Genomic DNA, 24,319 nt, shown 5'->3' on the forward strand with positions numbered 1-24,319 from the left:
ACTATTCAAAAAAAAAAAAGAAAAAACAACTTTTTAACATATTTATGTGCCTTACATTCTACAAAGGCTGTCACATGCACTATCCTACTAGATTATCTCCATAATCCTGTGAGGGTAACAGGTTACGTACTGTTGTTCCTTTTTTGCCATGGTTTTGGAAAATGAAGTTTAGGCATGGGGAGGGCCAGATAGCTCATTTGTGACAGAGTCTAGTCTCAAGCCAAGGTTGTCAGTTTTGAAGTCAATATTCTATACACCAAACTGCTTTCCAACAGTCTGATATTTAACTTTCCATGATGCTAAAATACAAGTGCAGAAACTGAGATGTAGGTTAAAGGGACAGGAATGAGGTCCAAAGAACCCTGGCGAATGGTTTTACATACAAAGTCAGAATGTTAGTTCTGATTCACTGGGTAATAGAAACCATATGGATCCTAAATGGAGCATCATCACAGTTAATTTATCTCTGGAAGCCATCTGACTCCATGACAACTATTAAGGATGTGAGCAAGAAAGAAAGACCAGAAAGATGTTCAGATGTAGAGAACCAGGCCCACAGAGAAGAATAAAGGAGGTTGAGAAGAATCCTGGTCATCCTTTGTGACTGGTTTCTGGAAATTTGGGGGAAATATCCTGCCCTGGGACAATTCTCAATGGCATATGTCCTAGGACGACACCCCAGCTTGTCTTACCATGAAGCAACACCTCTTTAGGCTCAGCTGCTGATAGCCACACAAATCCTGTGGTAGTGTTTTTGGTGGTTTAGTTGCTAAGTCATGACTGACTTTTGTGACCCCATGGACTGTAGCCAACCAGGTGCCGCTGACCATGAGATTTCCCAGGCAAGAATACTGGAGTGGGTTGCCATTTCTTTCTCCATGGGATTTTCCTGACCCAAGGATTGAACCCAGGTCTCCTCCACTGCAGGCAGATTCTTTACCGACTGAGCCACTAGGGAAGTCCCAGCTGTATATATGATTCTCCCTGTACACTTGGAAGTTTTAGAAACACATGAAAACCTTGGCATCTGCTTAGGAAAGTTTGTGCAGGTCAGCTGCAGAGGGAGGCCATGCCTGTCTCCCAGGTCCTTGGATTTCTCGTTTCTGCTGCCAAAATTAACAAATGCTAGAAGCATACTATGAAGCAGAAGCAGAAATGCCTTGTGCATTTCTACTAGTCAACAATGTATAAGCCATGGACTGAAACAGCATTAGCCTTTAGAGAATCAACCTCAGCATTAATTCTCCATTCAAACCCTACTTTTATTTCTAGGCAGAGTCTATTTTGGCAACATTGCTTATATTCCTCTAGAAGTTTCCTCTTGCCTTATGTCATCTCATGTCTCTCAATCCTTTACATCCTAACTCAAGTTTCTCTTCTGGAAACCTTCTGACCACCCTTACCCACTTTCAACCATATATTTATCCATTCAATTCACATCTACTGGGCTCTTGCTTTATTGGATAAATTGTGCTAGACTCTAGGGTCTCTATAGATGACTTATATTCATGGACTAGATTTCAGACCACAGTGTCTGCTTCCTGCTCTTTGTTTCCACAACAAATTCAAGTACTCCTATAAAGGTTCTTACTGCAGACACGAGTGTTGGGCGATCTTTGCACAGGTAAGTTCTTTGATGGCACGGACCACTTATGTCTTGTGCATTTCTGATTCCTGCAGTGTCAGGCAAAGAAGTGGGCTACTGGATGAAAATATCTATTGATGTATATAAGTGACCCAACCAGTCCATCCTAAAAGAAATCAGTCCCAAATATTCATTGGAAGGACTAATGCTAAGCTGAAACTCCAATACTTTGGCCACCTGATGCAAAGAATGGACTCATTTGAAAAGACCCTGATGCTGGGAAAGATTGAAGGCAGGAGGAGAAGGAGACAACAGAGGATGAGATGGCTGGATGGCATCACTGACTCAATGGACATGAGTTTGAGTAAACTCTGGGAGTTGGCGATGGACAGGGAGGCCTGGCATGCTGTAGTCTGTGGGGTCGCAAAGAGTTGGACACAACTGAGCGAGTGAATTGAACTGAACTGAAGTAATTTATATTATCCAGTGTCATTTAGTTTGCAGGGGAGAGACAAGAGAGAGGAGAGTTAGGGAAGAGCAGGCATGTTTCAGTCCAGTCTGCCTAGAGCACAGAACCAGAGATTTGTTTGAATCACGAATTATCCAACATAGGCATGGCCCAGCACCTGTTAATTGTCAATCTTATTAAGGAAGTATGACAGAGAACCTCTTTCGGTTGAATAATTTACCTTATACTACTTGCTTAAGTTTACCCCTGGACGTGACACTGTGAAACACATGACACTTTAAAAAAATTAATTCTCAGAGGTTGACTTGAGCTGTGTGTTTTGGGAGAATGTCAAGATCAGCAATCACCGGTGTATCTGATATGGGGAATTACCTGGGCTGGGAAAAACCAACGGACACATAGTACCTAAGTGTTCAGATCGCCTTCCTTTCGGATAATGTGTGTTGCAGAACTTATTTACAAAGTTAGTTATATAGGATCCCAAGTCAATTTGCATAAAATATTTTTCCACAAAAGTGAAAAATCTTTGACTATGAAATGAGGATTCTTTTTAAAGCCAGAAGAGAACTTCTCAGTGGGTAAAGAATCTGCCCGCAATGCAGGAGACTCGGGTTTAATCTCTGGGTCAAGAAGATCCCCTGGAGGAGGAAATGGCAACCCACTCCAGTATTCTTGCCTGGGAAATCCCATGGACGGAGAACACTGGTAGGTTACAGTCCACGGGGTCACAAAGTCAGACACAACTGAGCGACTTCACTTTCACTTTCTGATGCCCAGGGCTTCCCTGATAGCTCATTTGGTAAAGAATCCGCCTGCAATTCAGGAGATCCCGGTTTGATTCCTGGGTTGGGAAGATCTGCTGGAGAAGGGATAGGCCACCCACTCCAGCATTCTTGGGCTTCCCTGGTGGCTCAGATGGTAAAGAATCCACCTGCAATGCAGGAGGCCTGGTTTGGGAAGATCCCCTGGAGAAGGGAAAGCCTACCCACTCCAGTATTCTGGCCTGGAGAATTCCATGGACTATATAGTTCATGGGGTCACAAAGAATCGGACACAACTGAACGCCTTTCACCTTCACTTTTGTGATACTCATCTGGGTCTTTTATGTCGGTGATTCACAGAGTCCTATGTCAGGAAGTAGCACCTGCTGGCAAAGTGGGCCCTAGCTGCCTCCTTTCTCTGTCATTGTCAATACCCAGGCTGAGGGAGGTCAGTGGTGCTCTTCTAGAAATGTGGAGTGTAGACCTAAGAATCTTTAGCAAGGAGGGTCTAAAGCAAACCTATAAGAATTCATCTCCAACTTTCTGGACAAGGGAAAGGCAAGACTGGATCAAACAGAGAGGAAAAGTCGTAGAGTCTAGAAATGGAGACAATACCCTCAAGTGTGAGGGGGCAGAAGGCAGGAAAGCACGGGAGGACCAAGGTCTCTGCACAGACATTTCCCAGATCCCCTGACCTAGATTAGCGCCCCTAGCTTCATGTCCCCTTATGTTTGTTTCCCATGGCTGATAAAAAAAAAAAAATTATCACAAACTTGCTGGCTGAAAACAACAGCAATGAGTTCTCACAGTTCTAGAGGCCAGAATAATCTCCAAACTGTTGGCAGGGTCCATTCAGGGACCAATCAGATAAACCAGAGCTGTCTTTTCATTTCAAGATCCTGGGCCTAATCACACCAGCAAAGACCCCCTCCTTTTGTCCCTCTCAAGCAAAGTCACATTCACAGACACCAGGGGTTTGACTCGGATGTTGCGGGGTGGCCGGGGGCAGTTTCCGGCCCACCACAGTCCTGCAGCCAGTCCCTTGTTTTTTATAATCTCCACCCCCACCGTGAAGGTCCAGAAGGACATAAGCCTTGTCTGCTTTATTCACCACTGCCGCCAAGCACCTGCCATAGTAGATACTTAATAAATGTTTGGAAAATACAAGAAAGGAAAGAAGGAAGGGGAGGGGAAGAAAGGGAGAGAGGGAGGAAAAATCAGAAGAGGAAAGGGTGAGGAAAGAAGAGGAGAGAGGCAGAGAGAGAGCAAGCAGAAGAGAGGAAACAGGATCTCCAAATCTCACTACTAATTCTTATAAGATGGAAAATAAGGAAGAGTTTTAGATGATGAAGGTCAAAATTAGTAAGTGATGAAGCTTGCATTTCATTTGAAATGCACTGCTTTCCAACACAAAGCAGCTCCTACAGATGCTGGGGGTGAAGTTAGGGTCAATTCAGTTTAGTCACTCTGTCATGTCAGACTCTCTGCGATCCCATGGACTGCAGCATTCCAGGTTTCCCTGTCCATCACCAACTCCCAGAGCTTGCTCAAACTCATGTCCATTGAGTCAGTGATGCCATCCAACCATCTCATCCTCTGTCATCCCCTTCTCCTCCTCCCTTCGATCTTTCCCAGCATCAGGATCTTTTCCAGTGAGTCAGTTTTTCACATCAGGTGGCCAAAGTACTGGTTTCAGCTTAAGTTAGGGTGGGAGGGATTAGATACAAAGAAGTGCCTGGTGTGCTCTCGGAGTGCTGTCCTCAAGCAGTTCATAGTCCACGGGGGAGCTGCTTCCTGGATACAGATGGCAGTGTGCCAGGGGCCAAGTAAAGAGGGTCCAGGTTTTAAAAAATGTTTAATGCTTTTGGATTTTATTTTATAGAGCAACATTGAGACAGGGTTTCCAGGCATAAGCCATACTATTTAAAATTTGCTATTTTGACAGTAAATAATAATTTTATAGCTATTGTGTATTTTCAAATACAAATATCTATTATGACTCATACTCCACTACCGCAGACCATGCGATTCTCTTAAGGGGTAATTTATATTTAGCATTAATTCAACCGTTGGAAAATGTCCACTTCAAAAGGCACAATTATGTCATTCCTACAATGCATTTCATGAATGAATTGGGGTCTTCAAATCAGAATGTTCTTGACTGTTGACTGGCATTTGTGAATTACATAAGATTAAGATATCATTTAAAGTTAACCATTATCTTGAGCATTCATTCATTCATTCAATTCTTCCCAAATTATTTACTGAGATCCTATTGTGAGTTGTTATGGGAGCTGGAGATACAACTTGAATAAGAATATGGCCCTTTCCTTTAAAAAGTTCATCGTCTGTCTTAGGTTCTCCAGAAAACAGATGCAGTGATAGATTGAGGCGTGCAAGAGGTTTATTGGAGAGCAATTCCATAAAAGTGAGGGTGAGGAGGTGAGACTGCGAAGGGAACATTTTCGGCCCCCAGCGCAGACATGACATATGTGAGAGGAGAGATGAAAGAAGTATGATGAGGCGGCGAGCACCGCAGACCACCGTGCAGATCTGACCAAGCTGGCCAACTCAGAGCTTGCCCACTGCAGGAGCTCCGAGTCGGCCCCAGTGCCGCTATTATGCTCAGTCATTGGCTGCGGCTGCCGGAAAAGATCATGGTCTCAGCTTGAAAGCTGGGGCAGATCCTGAAGGCATTAACAGCTGGAGGCTGTCAGCTAACTGCACTCCTTGCAGTTAAATAGCAAGCTCTTTCTTGAAGGGAGATCAAAGTGATGCAACCCCATGGCTGCCACATAATGTGATTGGGGAGAAGGCAAATAAACAGGCCATTTAAATCCAGTAAGGGTAATGACAGGGTGCCATGGAAGCTTAAAGAGGGAGCACCAAACTTGGGCTTGGGAACAGAACCACTTCCAAGAAGATGTAGTTTATTAGACGATGCCAGCATTACAAGTAGGAATAGCCAAATAAAGGGAGTAGGGATAGGTACAGAGTGTTCAAGGCAGGGAATCATGGTGTACAGAGCTTTGTGGGGGAGAAAGCCTGACATATTTGGGGGAATGGCAAGACCTTCTACTGTATGATTTTAGCATCACATTGGAGGGACAGTGAAGCAAGAGATAAAGCTGAAGAAGTAAATAGGGGGTAAATAATTAAGGCCCCTGCCTACCAGGCTAAGGAATTAGGGCAGGACAACAACATGCAAAGTGGTCTGTGATTTGAACACTCAGTGACCAACGATTTTCCCCGTTAACCTTCCTAGAGAATCTTGAAGACTCCATGCTCCAATTCTCTAGATTTAGGCTCTAGTGAACCTTATGAAAAGGCAACTATGTTACCAGTGAAGAAGCATATAAATCATGTCACCCACGGTCATTTTTGTTCAATGTTTTTATCCAAGGCCACCTAGTCCATACCCCACGAGGAGAGAAAGCACAGGCTGATGGGGTGTGATTGAAGAAATAAAAAGTTTATAGCCATGGAACTCTTCATGGCATCAGAGCAAGAATGCAAAGAATCATTTTGGATTCCCAGACTGAGAAAGGGGGACAGAGAAGAGCCAAGAACGTGTTTTGCCTACTTCTAATTTAGAGAGCTGTGTTTTGTTGTTGTTGTTGTTTTAAAATAAGCCCTGATCCAAAAATAAAATAAAATAAAATAAAATAAGCCCTGAGATTTCACTGCTGTGATTCTATTCTGAGGAATAATCATAAATTTAAAGTTTTATAAAGTTTGCTAATAGCAGTAATAATGGCTAACATCTAGATGGTTTCTGTCGTTACCACGCTGTTTCACACTTGACTTTATATAATATTCAGAATAGCCATTTTGTCTTTAAGAAGTCAGAACTCTTAATTACGCTCATTTCCTATCAGATAATTAAAGTTCTGAGAGGTGAACATGTCTGTGGTTACACAGTTATTGTATACAAAGAGGTTAAACAAAATATTTTTAAAAATCATAAACAGTCTATAGGAAACTATTAAATAAATCTTGGGTATGTTTATATAAAGAAATAGTAAGTAGTTATTAAAAAGATATTTTCAAATTATCTTTAATGACTTAACAAATACTCATGGTATAGTTTTTAGTGAAAAAAGTGGAATGCAAAATTGTATATACAATATGATTTCCCTTGGAAACCACAAACAAAATGAAAAGACAACCCACAGAATGGAAGAAAATATTTGTAAATGAGGTTACCAACAAGGACTTAATTTCCAAGATACAAAAATAGCTCATACATCTCAACAACAACACAAAATCAAAACAGAAACAACAGAAAAACAATGAAAAAAAAGATGGACAGAAGACCTAAATAGACATCTCTCCAAAGAAAAAATACAGATGGCCAATAGGTACATGAAAAGATGCTCAACGTTGCTAAATATTAGAGAAATGCAAATCAAAACTAGAAAGAACCACCATATACCAGTCAGAATGGCCATCATTGAAAGGTTTACAAATAATAAATCCTGGAGAGAGTGTGGAGAAAAGGGAACCTTCGACACTGTTGGTGGGGTAAGTTGGTGCAGCCACTAGGGAAAACAGTATGGACGTTTCTCAGAAAACTGAAAATAGAATTACCATATGATCCAGCAATCCCACTCCTGAACATATACCTGGACAATACTGTAATTCAAAAACGTACATGCACCACTATATTCATAGCAACACTGTAAATACAACACTGTAAATCAATTACAATTCAATAAAAATATTAAAAAAATATAATCTTTTTAAAAAACAGCTTTGCTGAGGTGTAATTTACATACCATAAAATTAACCAATTTAAGTGTGCGATTTAATGATTTTTAGAAAATCTTCAGAGTTATGCAACCATTACCACAATCCACTTTTAGAATATGTCCATCATTCTCTGCAAACCTCTGCAAAAAAAAAAAAATCCCTATGCTTGCTGGCACTTAATCCCCATTCCTACCCTGAGTCATAGTCAACTTAAATGTATTTTCTTCTCTACAGATCTGTCGTTTTTGGACACTTCATATAGAAATTAAATCATATAATATGTGACCACTGCACCAAGCTTTTACTTAGCATAATGTTTTTGAGGTTTAGCCATATCGGAGAAGGAAATGGCAACCCACTCCAGTGTTCTTGACTGGAGAATCCCAAGGACGGCGGAGCCTGGTGGGCTGCCGTCCATAGGATCGCACAGAGTCGGACACGACTGAAGCGACGCAGCAGCAGCAGCACGTTGTAACATGAACTATAATTTATTTTTATGTCCCAAATAGTATCCCATTGTATGATTATAACACATTTTATTTATCCACTCACCAGTTGGTGGACATTTCTTTATTTAAATTTTTATTGGTATATAGCTGCTTTACACTGTTGTGTTAGTTTCTGCTGTACAGCAAAGTGAATCAGCTACACATTTACACATATCCCCTCTCTTTTGGATTTCCTTCCCATTTAGGTCACCACAGAGCACTGAATAGAGTCCTCTGTGCTATACAGCAGGGGCTTCCCAGGTGGCTCAGTGGTAAAGAGTGGTAAAAACTCTTTGCCAAGCAAGAGTCACAGGTTCGATCCCTGGGTCAAGAAGATGTCCTGAAGAAGGGAATGGCAACCCACTCCAGTCTTCTTGCCTGGGAAATCCCATGGACAGTGGAGCCTGGAAGGCTACAGTCCATGTGGTTGCAGAGAGTCTGACGTGACTTAGCAACTAAACAGCAGCATCAGTGCTATAGAGTATATTTTCAGTTAGTTATCTATTAGATACCTAGTATCAATAGTGTACATATGTCAACCACAATTTCTGCTCTTTGGCAATTATGAATAATGTTACTATGAACATTTGTGTGCAAGTCTTTGTGTGGACATGTGTTTTGTTTCTTTTTCTTGTTTTGGCTTTTGAGTAGATACTTCAGTGTGGAATTGCTGGGTATTATGGGAAATATGTGTTTAACTTTTCATGAAAGCACAAACTAGTTTTCAATGTGGGTGCTACATTTTACATACCCACCATCAACAGATGAGCATTCCAGTTTCTCCACATTCTCACCAACACTTGTAACTCTCTGTGTTTTTATTATAGTCATTCTAGTAGATTTGAAGTGATAGATGTTTGTTGTTTCAATCTGAATTACCCTAAAGACTAATAATGTTGCATTTTACATAAGTATTTGCCATGTTCAGTTCAGTCACTCAGTCCTGTCCAACTCTTTGCAACACCATGGACCGCAGCACACCAGGCTTCCCTGTCCATCACCAACTCCTGGAGCTTACTCAAACTCATGTCCATCAAGTTGATGATGCCATCCAACCATCTCATCCTCTGTCATCTCCTTCTCTTCCCACCTTCAATCTTTCCCAGCCTCGGGGTCTTTTCAAATGAGTTGGCTGTTTGTATCATGTGGCCAAAGTATTGGAGTTTCAACTTCAGCATCAGTCCTTCCAATGAACACCCAGGACTGATCTCCTTTAGGATGGACTGGTTGGATCTCCTTGCAGTCCAAGGGACTCTCAAGAGTCTTCTCAAACACCACAGTTCAAAAGCATCAATTCTTTGACACTCAACTTTCTTTATAATCCAACTCTCACATCCATACATGACTACTGGAAAAACCATAGCTTTGATAAGATGGACCTTTGTTGGCAAACTAATGTCTCTGCTTTTTAATATGCTGTCTAAGTTGGTAATACTTTTCTTCCAAGGAGCAAGCGTCTTTTAATTTCATGGCTGCAGTCACCATCAGCAGAGATTTTGGAGCCCAAGAAAATAAAGTCTCTCACTGTTTCCATTATTTCCCCATCTACTTGCCATGAAGTGATTGGGACTGGATGCCATGCATGATCTTACATGATTTTCCATGTACATATCTTCAAAACGTTTCTTCATTTTTACTGTTTTCTTATATTTGAATTTTGACTGTTCTGTATATCTTGTGGGTACAAGTCCTTTATTAGATAGGGATTTGTAAATCTTTCCTTTCAGTTTATGGCTTGATATTATCCTTCTTCAGCAGAGTCTGCCAAAGGGTAAGCATTCTTAATTTTGATTAAGTACAATATAAGAATTTTTTCTTCTATGGATTATACTTTTTGTGACATCTAAGAAATCTCTGCTTAATCCATGGTTCTAAAGATTTTCTGTTTTATTTTAGAAGTCTGAAAGTTTAAGTTTTGCCTTAAACCCATTATCTATTTTTAGTTTAAGATATTTTTGTATATAATGTGAAGTATGAACTGAAGTTCATTTTTAAAATTTTTTGCATATTGACAGCCAATTGTTCCAGTGTCATTTATTAAAAAGATTATGGGAAAGACTAGAGATCTCTTCAAGAAAATCAGAGACACCAAGGGAACATTTCAAGCAAAGATGGGCACAATAAAGGACAGATATGGTATGGACCTAACAGAAACAGAAGATATTAAGAAGAGGTGGCAAGAATACACAGAAGAACTGTACAAAAAAGATCTTCATGACCCAGATAATCACGATGGTGTGATCACTCACCTAAAGCCAGACATCCTAAAATGTGAAGTCAAGTGGGCCTTAGGAAGCATCACTATGAACAAAGTTAGTGGAGGTGATGGAATTCCAATTGAGCTATTTCAAATCCTGGAAGACGATGCTGTGCAAGTGCTGCACTCAATATGCCAGCAAATCTGGAAAACTCAGTAGGCCACAGAACTGGAAAAGGTCAGTTTTCGTTCCAATCCCAAAGAAAGGTAATGCCGAAGAAAGTTCAAACTACCGCACAATTGCACTCATCTAACATGCTAGCACGGAGAAGGCAATGGCACCCCACTCTAGTACTCTTGCCTAGAAAATCCCATGGATGGAAGAGCCTGGTAGGCTGCAGTCCATGGGGTTGCTAGAGTCGGACAAGACTGAACGACTTCACTTTCACTTTTCTCTTTCATGCATTGGAGAAGGAAATGGCAACCCACTCCAGTGTTCTTACCTGGAGAATCCCAGGGATGGCGGAGCCTGGTGGGCTGCCATCTATGGGGTCGCACAGAGTCGGACACGACTGAAGCGACTTAGCAGCAGCAGCAGCAGCAGCAGCAACATGCTAGCAAAGTAATGCTCAAAATTCTCCAAGTGAGGCTTCAATAGTACATGAATAGAGAACTTTCACATGTTCAAGCTGGTTTTAGAAAAGGCAGAGGAACCAGAGATCAAATTGCCAACATCTGCTGGATCACTGAAAAAGCAAGAGAGTTCTAGAAAAACATCTACTTGTGCTTTATTGACTATGCCAAAGCCTTTGACTGTGTGGATCACAACAAACTGTGGAACATTCTTCAAGAGATGGGAATACCAGACCACCTTATTTGCCTCCTGAGAAATCTGTATGCAGGTCAGGAAGCCACAGTTAGAACTAGACATGGAACAACAGACTGGTTCCAAATCGGGAAAGGAGTACGTCAAGGTTGTATATTGTCATTCTGCTTATTTAACTTATATGCAGAGTACATCATGAGAAACACTGGGCTGGATAAAGCACAAGCTGGAATCAAGATTGCTGGGAGAAACATGAATAACCTGAGATATGCAGATGACACCACCCTTACAGCAGAAAGTAAAGAAGAATTAAAGAGTCTCTTGATGAAATTAAAAGAGGAGAGTGAAAAAGCTGGCTTAAAACTCAACATTCAAAACACTAAGATCATGGCATCTGGTCCCATCATTTCATGGCAAATAGATGGGGAAACAATGGAAACAGTAAGAGACTATTTTCTTGGGCTCTAAAATCACTGCAGATGGTGACTGCAGCCACGAAATTAAAAGATCCTTGCTCCTTGGAAGAAAAGCTATGACCAACCTAGACAGCATATGAAAAAGCAGAGACATTACTTTGCCAACAAAGGCCTGTCTAGTCAAAGCTTTGGTTATTCCAGTAGTCACGTATGGCTGTGAGAGTCGGATTATAAAGAAAGCTGAGTGCCGAAGAATTGATGCTTTTGGATTGTGGTGTTGGAGAAGACTCTTCTTAAGAGTCTTGGACTGCAAGGAGATCCAACCAGTCCATCCTAAAGGAAGCCAGTCCTAATATTCATTGGAAGGACTGATGCTGAAGCTTCCATACTTTGGCCACCTGATGCGAAGAACTGACCCATTGGAAAAGACCCTGATGCTGGGAAAGATTGAAGGTGGGAGGAGAAAGGATGAAATGGTTGGATGGCATCACCAACTCAATGGACACAAGTTTGGGCAAGCCCAGGGAATTCACGATGGACAGGGATGCCTGGCATGCTGCAGTGGGGTTGCAAAGAGTTGGACACAACTGAGCGACTGAACTGATAGCTCTCAGTGGAATCGCCTTTCCTTCTTCACTGCAAATCGATTGACCATGTGCATATAGGTCTATTTCTGGACTCTATTCTGTACTGCTGATCTATGAGTTCATTTTGTGTCTAATGCCACACTGTCTTGATGACTTATCCCGGGAATGTTCAACTGGAATGGATTTCATTCCTCCAGGAGCAAAGTGCATACCTGAAGTTGCACACTTGCTTGAATTCTTCCCTTTCCTGTCCTACTTTCTCCAGGCCCTTCCTGGTTTCTGCTGGGTCTGCAACTTAGTGAGTTCACATTCACACAAACTTTTTTTTTTTTTTAATCTATGTCTTTTTGGGGAAGCCTAATCTACAAAAATGTACAGAAAGAGTATAGCCCCTAGAGCATTGTTTTTACACAATAAATGTTAGATATTATGACTATTGTTAATTTTCCTCACCTTGTATTTAGGGGGGAATCCTTTCACGGATATGAGAAATTATGCCATTTTGCATTTTTCCTTTGGGCAGGCTATAACCTTATGGTATTATTTAACTATCTTAGTATAATATTTATATTTAGTAACTAAGCATAATACTATCTTTGATTAGTATTACAAAAGTGGTGTGTGTTCATTCTTTTTTTTTCATTTATTTACTTTTTTTGGACAGATAATTGCTTCACATTGTTGTGTTAGTTTTTGAACAACAGCGTGAATCAGCTGTAAGTACACATATAGTCCCTTCCTCTATAGTCTCCCTCCCACCATTCTAATTAACTAATGTGGCTGTCTTTTCTTTAACTTTTGAAATCTCAAATCTAAATTACAAAGATTAGAGTCTCAGCAGAAGGATGTATTGTTCTATGAAAATGAAGCACAACCCATCACCAACTTGGAGTGGTCATGGCAAATACAAAATGACAGATTAAGAGTCTGAAGTATCAGAAGTCAATGCCAGGCTTGCTTCGTGGTTCAGTGGTTAAGAATCCACCTGCCAATGCAGAAGACATGGGTTCAATCCCTGATCCAGGAAGGTCCCACATGCTGCACAACAACCAACCTATGCTCCCCAACTCCTGAGCCCTTGCTCTGGAGCCCAGGAGACACAACTACTGAAGCCTGTGTGCTATTGAGCCCACGCTCTGCAACATGAGAAGCCACCACAATGAGAAGCCTGTGCACTACACCTAGAAAGTAGTCCCCACTTGGCACAACTAGAGAAAAGCCTGCAGAGAAACGAAGACCCTCACAGCTAAAAATAAATAAAAATAAAATTATATATAAAAAAGTCAATGCCAAAGTTACAAGACAGGGAGTCCCAGGGGTGGCTGGGATATCCAAAGCGAGCACAGACCCTCTGTAACTGTGCAATGGAAACTAATCCAACCTTGTGGTATCTGACCTGGCACCTTCTCAAAGACCCAAGAGCACAGGGGTCACACTTCGCACCAGTTCCGATGTAAAGACCAGTCCAATTTTGGTCTTTACAACCTCAAAGAGATGTAACAAAGTAGAAAAGGGTTCAGAAAAGACCAAAGAACAGTCACATAATTGGCAAATTGAACCTCTGAGGAAAGGTTAAGTGAGTTTGGATTGTTTACGCAGAAAAAGCAAGGCCAAAGGTCTACTTAATACTCGTCTTTAAGAATTTGAAGTTGGCATCTGACCAGATAGTCTACTTCTGCAGAAAAGGAAACAAGTTCCCCCAACAGCCTGCCCCGTAAATAAGTTAAGAGTTAGGATGGAATAAAAAACTGAGATTCAAAACAGCATTAATTTTTTGATTTGGGATTAATTAAGGTTTGCAAAAAGTCCACCACTAAGCGAGGAATTTCTGTTTCTAGTGATCTGAGAAACACAAGCACAATGCCATTCATGAACAGAAGGGGATGGTTTTCAAGTGGTGGCGGAAAATCCGTGAAGGGTCCCATCACTAATATGACTAGATCTGTTTAACCTCAGCAGTCGCTGTGCAAGCTGCTGTTCAGACCAGCATGTACAAGCTGGGGGCTCTGCCAGCCTCTTTCAACCTCAGGCTGGCTGAAGAGAAGCTGAGAGGATCACCGCCAAGAGCCATGTTTTCCACTCACTAGCTGTAACAGTTCTCACTGCATAACCTCCCTAAACTGTGTTAGTCACTCAGTCGTGTCTGACTCTTTGCGACCCCATGGACTGTAGCCTGCCAGGCTCCTCTGTCCATGGGATTCTCCAGGCTAGAATACTGGAGTGGGTAGCCATTCCCTTCTCCAGGGGATCTTCTCGACCCCGGGATTGAACCCAGGACTCCTGCCTTGCAGGCAGATTCATTACTGTCTGAGCCACAAGGGAAGCCCCTCACCATGTAACAGAACACACCAAAACTCAGTGGTCCAGGAAGTCCAAAGCAGAGGGCATGGGTTCAATTCCTGGTGGGGGAGCTGAGATCTTGCATGTTTCACAGCCAACAGAACAAAACAAACCCACATAAAACAGAAGCAATGCTGTAACAAATCCAATAAAGACTTTAAATATGGTCGGCATTCAAAAAAAGATCCCAAAAAAGCCCTAGTGACATGAAACTATTTCCTCATGTGGGTCTGGGTGGCTAAACTCCATGCTGTGGACTGGCTCTGCTTCATATACGGGTGAATGGGAAAAAGTGACTCAGGGAAAAGGACTCCTGATGGTGATGGATGGGCGAAGTACAAAAGAGCAAGCAAGCCCCACTGCCCAAGCACGTTTTAGACCCTTACTTGCATCCCACCTACTAACATGTCATTGGGTTAACTCAGAGCCAAGAGGGAGGAAAGTATACCGTGTCTTCTGTGGGAGGCACAGCAAAGATACATGATCAAGGGTGTGGATACCAAAAGCAGTAAAGGACTGGAGTCAATAATGCTATCTACCTCTTGAGGAGAGGGGAAAGGTCAATTTACACAGGGAGCTTCTGGAAGCCTAGGTACTAAGGTGCTGGTCATAACCAGAGTGGCTCGTGCTCAGGTGTATTCTCGCTTACCTTGGCTGAACTAAGCTTCATTCTTCACACTGGTCACAGAAACGAGCTTCTCCCTTGTTATTGCTTTAGAAGAGGGATGACTAACGGCAAGACCATGAACCAAGGATTATAGGCTAGAGTGGCATCACTGTTTCCCATCCTCCAAATCTCTCTAACACAGAAATTCATTCACTACCTCCTATATTTTTAATCTGAATCAATGATATTGAAGTCTACCCAGTCATTCGATTCAGAAACCCGAATTTCATTGTTGATCCTCCTTCTCCTTCAACCCTTCATACAGTTTAACTCCCTGTAATCTACATCTGAAATGACACAATCCCCCATTCTCCCTGCTATCGTCCTCATTGAGAAGTTCATTGTCTCTCACTTGGATAACAGTCACCTTACTTGTTCCACCTGCCACTATCCTTCACCTCTTGGTCCACCTACTACATTGCAGTCTATTTCCTTTGAAAAAACAAAAACCGATATCAAAACCTGCTTAAACAAAAAGCCAAAGGATAGATTTTTTTTAAAAGGACAAATTCCAACACCTTTATCATGGCATTCGAGGACCTCCAAAACCTTGCTCCCTTTCCCGCTTCATCTCATCTCAAGTCACCTGTACTCTAGTCACACCTGGGGGCCACACAGTCTTTAAACATGCCATTCACAACAATGAATTACTGTATGTTTCTGGCAGTCCCTATGTTTGGAATGCCCTTCCTCTGCCAGACCAAAATTTCTAGCCATCATCATCAAGTATCACTGTCCTTTCAGAATTCAACAGTCTCTTTTCTGTGTTCCCATGGTGCTTTGCTCATCATGTTACTCTAGTGCAGACCTCATATAAACATGCATGTATCGATTACTTACAGAAACCCCAGGGAGAAAAAAGTGCATCAATAATGCCCACACAATGAAGAAACTTTTTTTAGAAAGCACTTAGCTTTCTAAAAGACCTAGGGTGTTCTACAGAACCCCTCACATCAGTACATTTCAGGACTGACAAGGAATCTATGTGGCTGGAACAGACAGTAGTGCAGAGTGGACACTGGAGAATAGTGAGCATCCTACAGTTCAGCACCGCACACATTTGTGCAACAGCAAATTGGGAACAACAAAAGGTTGGGTGGCACTGAAATATAGTGACATATAGTGAAGTCTTAAGTGAAGACTAAATGCTTGAACCTTGAGAGCAATGACAGAAGGAGGTCATAATTGTTGATAACAGTATGTCAGCCTTGGAATAAAAAACTAAGCAAATGGTCTCACAGGTGACCAGTTTTGGACCCACCAAAGGAACTGAGCAGACAGATGTAGAAGAACTGGAGAGAAGCTGAGAAGAACTAGACCCTACATGATGGTGACGTCCCTTTGGGCAACATTGTTAGCAAGACTGCTCGTACACTAATTAAATTTTAGTTGGCTCTGCATATTAGTTACAGCTTAGTTATTAAACTTTAATACTGCATATGTATGTATAATCAACATGCATATATTTATTAGTATCTATTTAGTAAATTACATCAAATCTGCTTTAGCTTGTAGGTCCAACCTGATTAATCTTTTTCACTGATTTTTATTAAGTCCTGGGTAGAAAGCTGTTGCATTTTACCAAAGTTAGAATGGACTCAGCTCTAAATTAGAATAAGAGTCTAATGGTCAGGACTTCTCTGGGGGCCCAGTGGTAAAGAATCTATCTGCCTGCCAATGCAGAAGACTCAGGCTCAATCCCTGATCTGGGAAGATCCGACATGCCGGGGAGCAACTAAGCCCGTGTGCCATACGTATTGAGCCTGTGCTCTGGAGCCAGGAGCTGCAACTATTGAAGCCTGCATGCCCTCGGGCCTGCGCTCCCCAGCAAGAGAAGCCACAGCAATGGGAAGCCCACCCACCATAACCAGGCAGTAGCCCCTGCTCGCCATAACTGGAGAAAAGCCCCACACAGCAAGGACGACCCAGCACAGCCATATGTAAACAAACGTAAAAAAGAATCTCATGGTCAGAACACACAGGACAGATACCTCATTACCGAATGGGGTGGCTGAACAACGTATTTCCTTGTTGGGTGGGCCACAAGTAATGATAGTCCCCTTAATGCAGTATCTTAAAGTTCTTTCTAGATCTATTTAGTTATGAGAGCTGCATAACCAGGCATCACACTGTATCCACTGTAGTGCTGAGTCTGGTATGCCACAGGTACTCAGCCAGCGCTAACTGATCTAAATTACACTGGTACCAGAAAGATGCCCACTGATGCACCCTGTCAGAGCTGAAAATGGATGTGCTTCAAGGAGGGTGATGCTAGGCTCCTCCTTGGACCAAAGCCTCAGGGAGTTGCTGTGTTGCTATGGCTAGTGAATGGAGTGTGGGCTGGGGAGGGTGCTTGTGGCCAAGAATTCATTACTTTTTCACAACACACCTTAGCACATTTCTAGTCTGTCTGGCTTCTGGGAGGATGAATAATGAAAACGAAACGGTACATGTCCAAATCAGCAATGTCCATGCACAAAGAGTTGAACAGGGTGAAGCAGCCTGGAATATTTATTCTGGTTTCAGATATTTTTTTCTCCCTTCTCATTCTTTAGTTAATCCACCTAGCTGAGCAAAATTGTGTGTCACAAGCATAGAAACAAATCCACGCATTTCTATCCAGCACCAAATACTTTTTGTGTCTTAAAGCATGCTTCCCTGCATAATATATAGTGCTAATACATGGTTTATTTTCTGCCTTATATAATGAGTAATCTCAAAGTCACTATCCTGTTTTTGTAGAGGGCAAGGGGAACTATAAAATGGGGCTAAATTCGCATGGAATTAGCTGAGGAAAAAATTCACTGTATCTGTCATTCCAGCTCAAGCAGGGTTGCTCTGCAGCTCAGTGACCATAAAAAGACTCACTGATAGCAACTCTGTTCATGGCAGTGGCATTTAATGTGGCAATAATAATAATACACCATCAATTACACCAAAACTCCAAACTAAACATTTGCGATATGAGATAATGTCAGATTGTTTCAGTGAGAACATTTGGCCTAATATCACTTGCTTGGACCCAAAGGTCTTTCAGCCAACTTGTTTTAAGATATGAATGCCATTTTCTGTGGGTGGAAGCACAGAGTTGAGATTTCCTTTTGTGTTTCAGGGGTTTGCTGAAGGAACCCTGGCTAGTAAGGCTCCTTGTGGGCCAGAGCACTGTATGTTTTGAAAGGGCTCTAGGGATGTACAAGAAAAGGAAATGCTTGCATTCAGTAATTTTTAAGTAGCTTAAAGTAAATTAAAAACAAATACTACTGTATCTATCAATTCCTACATTTCCCAGAATATCCAGATTTGGAGTGTATAATTCAATTTAAGAAACATTTATTGGCACCCATCATGTCCAAAGGCACTGTGTTAGACATTCATGGTAATACAGAGATAAAATTACCATACAGAAGAGGGAGAGTATGTACGCGAATTACTATAAAATATGGCAAAATGCTAGGGGAAGAGATGAAAAATACTTTGCTAATGGGTTTTGAGTAGAGCGGCAGAATACCAAGTGGAGGGAAGGAGCAAGGATTCAAATAGCCATCGCTCATCTGCTCTTTACAGACATCCATATTTGACATGAATAAATGAATGAATCAGTGATGTATTTTGTCAGATAAGCTACGAGAGATCACTATCGATTTTAATCCACAGGTATGGGGAGACGCAGACATTCAAGAAGGAGAAAAAAAAAATTTAGGCAAGACACAGCAGCAAGAAAATTCACTGTGATACTGGGGAAAAATGTGGTTTGGTATGACTGGAAGAGGTTTCACACGGCAGGCGTGGCTACGTACACTGAAGTCATGCTTTGTCAGGACTACAAAGTTGAGATTAAAATCTTTTATTTAATTCAGGGATAGCATTTAAAATCGGCAAATGGTGTGATTTGAATAGGACCGTGGGAAGATGAATGTATTCTTGTAGTGAAGTACTGATACATAGTTTTGGACCAGAGAGATTTGGCCTCCAAAATTAGTCCCACTAGTTATAAACTGAACAATTCTGTGCATGTTACTTAACCTATGTCCCAGATTCCTCATTAGTAAAATGGGGATAAGTCCACCTTGAATGTACAAATCCATGGACCTGAAGAATGCCAACTCCAGAATAAAGCTATCTTAAGCAAGGGAAGGTTGGAAATTGATCTGGGGAAGAAGATACAAAGGGAATTTTCACATCTGCTAAAGCAAATGTGGCCAAAATTTAGCACTGTCCATTGTAGTTGTTGAGAATATTTACATTACTTTGAACTGTTCTAAATGTTTTAAATACTTCATAGGTAAATAAGCGCAACTCACAGCCATGGTTGTTGGATATAACACTTATCAAGCGTGTGACATAGGCCCTGGCACACAGCAAGGGTTCATAAATGAAAGTTATTTCATTGTTGTTTTTACAATGTTACGATGAGGTCAGTGGAATAGAAAATATGAATGAAAGAGAACAGAATAGAATCTGTAGAATAAAGTCATGGGACATGGAGGACATCTCTGTATAGCTAAGATGGAAGAAGTGGAACTAGATTTGTCTTCCTACTTAAAATAACTGAGAAAATGGACAAATACATGAAACAAAGTTTTTCAAGGCAGTGGATATCAGACAACAAAGGGCAGTGTTCTCAGAAAGATGGCAAACAAATGAGGTGAACCCTATGATGGCCCCAGTTTATTGCTTGGAGAGCAGTTCCAGGCCTTGCAGCAAGAAAGGAAAAAGAACTCAGGTGGATCCCAATGGTCTTCTTGAGTTGAGGAGACAAAGGGGTAGGTACAGGGAGGTCAAACTCCCAGGGACTTCGAGTTTTCGTGGAAGGAAATACATGAGAAGAGAGGACTCTGGGGTTCTGTAGAAGACATCTTTTGCATTTTCAGCTGAATAATGATCGGCGCCTATTCATAAGGAAACTATCCAAGGCTGGGAAAAGAACCATCCAAGAGGATCAGAGGGTACAGTCCATAAGATCTCAGACAGGGCCAGGAAGACTTCATGCTCACACCAGCAAGAGTAGAAAATGTTGTAATTCACAAGACATAAAGCAGGGTACTCAGCAGGGTTTTACTTCACTAGCGGAGAAAAATTAATCCTGGACTAAGTGCTGCTCTGGTTCTGCCTAACAAAGCTTTATAGCAAGACTCAAAAGGATCAAACTGTTTCCAATTTCCAAGTAACTTAACCATATTCCAGAACAAGCTCACAAATATTTATGGGAATATAAAAATACACAGAACCCAACAAGATAAAACTCACAATAGTTAGAGATTAATCTAACAAAAGATGAATAATACCTGTATACTGAAAACTGCAAAACGCTGCTGTGGTTCATTTAAGCAGACATGATAAATGGAGAGAGATACTTGTGGAGCTGAAGGCTTGGTATTACAATACATCTGTTTTCTCCAAGGTGATCTATAGATTCAATAAATTCCACTCAAAATCCATACAATTTGTATGGAAATTAAGTGGCCCTAGAATAGCCAATTCTTTCCAAATGAAGAACAAACTTTACATTTCCTGGTCTCAAGACTTATCATGAAATTACAATAATCAAGATATGTTATATTGACATCCTTGTAGACAAATTGATCAGTGGTATGAAATAAAGGGTCTAGAAACAAAGAGAGATCCACACATATATGATGAATTGATTTCAACAAAGCAGAGAAAGAGTTTTGTTGGAATTTCCCACAAATGTGGGTGCAGAATAATATACTATCCATATGCAAAAGAAAAAAGGAATTTTGATCTACATCTCAAGCTATACATAAAAATTGACTGAATATAGATCGCAGACCTAAAATGTGAGGCCTGTAACCATACCACTTCAGGAAGGAAAAACAGGAGAAAATCTTTGCTACCCTGGATTAAGCAACGATTTCTCAGATACAATACCAAAAGCACAATCTATAAAAGAAAAAAAAAATTGGACTTCATCAAACCTATGAACTTCTCTTCAAAAGACACAATGATCAGAATGAAAAGGCAAGTCACAGACTAGAAGGAAATATTTGCAAATCATAAATCTGACAAAGCACTTGTATCCAGGATATATATAAAGCGCCCTCAAATGTAATAATAACAGTATATTTCTCTAACAAGTAAATTAACATTTTAGCAAAAGACTAAACACATGCTTCACAAAAGAACACAATGGCAAACAATCACAGGAAAAGATCAATATCATTCTAAAATGTGCCAAGTAACCTTTAGTAATAGAAAGCAGATAGCTGCGTGGGCTGGGGAGGGGACAGTTGGGAAGGGGAGCCTGAGACATTTTTTGTTATAGTTCTGTTCACTATCTTGTGTGTTTCATGGATATATACATATGGCCAAATTTATCACATTAGACACTTTAGGTACAGCTTATTGTATGTATGTCAATTGTACTTCTGTGAAAGTATTAGCATAGTTACGGAGACTGGGCTCTAATTAGCAGGAAATGGAAGAAAACAAAGGTAACTCCAAGATAACGTTGAGGATTCAACTCTGGGTGACTCCATAAGAGATGAGAGACTGGGGAAGAAACAGAAGGCTAGAGGATAACAATGGATTCATTTGGGACATGTCGACTTGGAAGAGCCTGATGGGGATGTACAGGTGGAATACATAGGTGGAATCTTGGTTTAGACTTTTTGAGAGTCTTGGGCAACAGGTAAAGAAGGCAGAGATGGTTTTAAAAAGTGATTATTGATTCCTACAAATGGGCAAGATTGCTAAGGGAAAGTGCGTGGAACTTTGAGGAATTTCTACAGCTATGGGGTAGAGGATGAAAAAAGAGTAACAGTGACATGGAAGCCATGGTTGGTAAGGGAGGAAATGCAGTATTAACTGAGGTCACAAATTCAAGGCCTGAGAGGGATTCAAAGATTAAACAGTCTCCATATCAACCACATCATTAAAGTTGAGGAGGTGGTGGTTTAGTCACTACGTCGTAACTGACTCTTGTGACCCCATGGACTATATATAGCCCACCAGGCTCCTCTGTCCATGAGATTTTCCAGGCAAGAATGCTGGAGTGGGTTGCCATTTCCTTCTCCATTTCCAACCCAGGGACTGAACGCAGGTCTCTGGCACTGCAGGTGGATTCTTTACCAACTGAGCCACTAAGTTATTGGCATCTGGGTTCGAGAAACAGAAAAAAACCAAAAACCCTGCTTTGACGGGTTATAGAGACCAGAGTCTGCTTTTGTGGGGTTAAATACTGAATGGGTTTAAATAAACAGGCAGGCATAACCTTCATTATTTTTAAGAATAAAATAAAATTAAAAAAAAAAGAAATTTGTTAGAAGACTAAATCTTAAATTGTTCTTATCAAAAAAAGTTCATTATGTGAGGAAATGAATGCATTAATTAATCTTATGGTGGTAACCATTCTGCAATATATATGTATTAAATCATCACAATGTATACCTTAAATTTACCCAATGTAATATATCAAAAACAACTCAATAAACTGAGAAAAAATTTAAAAAAAAGAATACAAATGACAAGGAGTTTGTGGAGATGCTGGGTTGATGAAAGCATTTTTTCCTAGAGTTTGGATACAGTATGTTTTTAGAGGGTGGGGGGAAAGCAGCAGCAGGAGAAACCGCAGATCTAAACCAAGATAAGAGAGATACCAGAGCTGTTTCTCATATTCCGCTACACTCAGAAGCACTTGGGAGAGTTTTGCAGCCACAGGATGCCTTGGTGAGTCAAATCAGAGTATCTAGGTGGAAAAGGAGGTGTCCCTTTTCCTAACCTCTATCTACGGGACGGGTCTCACCTTAGTCCCTCACTGTTGGTTAGTCCCAGTCCTGTCCTACTCTTTCACGACCTCATGGACTGTACCCTGCCAGGCTCCTCTGTTCATGAGGGTTTCCCAGGCAAGAATACTGGAGTGGGTGGCCGTTTTAGTCCCTTATTCTTTACTATGGATACATTTGGGTCAGGGAACATTTGTTCTTTGTCTCATGATCAATCTTGTAAGTATGGAAGTGAAAGGTCTTATCTGCTGTTAAAGTAATATCAGGCATCAGCAGATAGGTGTGGGGGAGAGGGGGGACGCGAGGGGTACATTCAACTGCTCTTGAATCTCACTCCTTCTGCAAGGCAAGCCAGTCCCGAAAGAACTAAACTCATTTGGGGTCACTGAGTCATGGGGAGCAAGGGGAGAGAGGAGGGGCCTTCTTCTTCCCTCCAGAGCTGCTGTCTTACCTGCTCTGCGTCCAGGTCACCGCTAGCGACCACACCGCCAACTCAGCTCTTTCCCGCTCCTCCAGGCTCCTCCCCCGCCTCCTGGCTCTCCTCCATGCCGCCCCAGGTCCGGTGGCGCATGCTCACTGCTCCTCCTCCTCAGGCCCACCTGGGCTCGTGTCAGTTACTGCTCCACTCACGTTTCCCCACCCCAACCGCTGAGGTCCCAGGTAGCTCCCATCAGCGATGTTACCTGCAGGTGTCTGGGCTCCAGGGAAGAGGGCCTGACAGGGCCTCAGAGGGAAGTGGGCGAAACGCAATGGGGCCTGGCTGGGGAATAACTGGGAGCCCAGGTCATCAACCGGCGTCAGGTTCGGGTGTGCTCGCATGAGGGGAAGGGGAAGGTAAGCCCCAAGTGTAGAAAACTGTTGGCATTAATGGTTATTTAGTTGCTAGGTCTGTCCAACTCTTCCACAATCCTGTGGACTGTAGCCAGACAGGATCTTCTGTCCATGGGACTTGCCAGGCAAGAATACTGGAGTAGTTGCCATATCCCTTCTCCAGCGGATCCTCCCGACCCAGAGATGTAACCTGCATCTCCTGCATTGCAGGAGGATTCTTTACCACTGAGCCACTAGGGAAACCCCTGGCATTAATTTACAGGTCCTGGAATACCTAACAAAGAGTGAAGGAAAACCTAAAAGCTTTGTTTTTGCTGGAAATGCACTCCTAATTGTATTGTTTATAATCTTCCCCCAATCACCACTTATCTGTTAAGTACAAAATATAATAAAGTTAATTTATCAGAAAAAGGAAAAGAATATCTGGATGATACAAAACCTGAGGGGCTTATATTATCTCAAGGCAGGAAGCAAAAGCGTGGGTAGGAGTGGGTAGGAGTTGTGACGAGGGGAATGGGTGCCTGCTTCCAAATGTTACATGGCCACTCTTGGCTCGGAACCAAAGGCTCTTCTTTGCGTAAGCAGAAGGAGGAGGAAGAGGGAGAGGAGACACTTTTTAGAGCTCTAACCCTGTTGGCTTCCACATGTAATTATTATT

General features: G+C 41.7%; 1 long non-coding RNA gene across 4 annotated transcripts in view; it reads right to left on the reverse strand.

Moving 5' to 3' along the window:
- LOC147359273 (uncharacterized) overlaps positions 1–24,066 on the reverse strand; it is a 54,498-nt gene extending 30,432 nt beyond the window's left edge. For 3 of the 4 annotated variants that reach the window (XR_015140676.1, XR_015140670.1, XR_015140671.1), the window contains exon 1: positions 23,282–23,410. This is a non-coding gene — a long non-coding RNA (uncharacterized LOC147359273). Of the gene's footprint in view, positions 1–23,281 lie in introns of all 4 variants that reach the window. The other variant, XR_015140674.1, reaches the window with a different exon arrangement.
- Between the last annotated feature and the right edge of the window lie 253 nt (positions 24,067–24,319).

The sequence above is a fragment of the Bos grunniens genome, chromosome 14, assembly GCF_055505025.1.
Source record: "Bos grunniens cultivar Pamir isolate PY7600 chromosome 14, Bosgru_T2T1.0, whole genome shotgun sequence".
Classification (NCBI taxonomy): domain Eukaryota; kingdom Metazoa; phylum Chordata; class Mammalia; order Artiodactyla; family Bovidae; genus Bos; species Bos grunniens.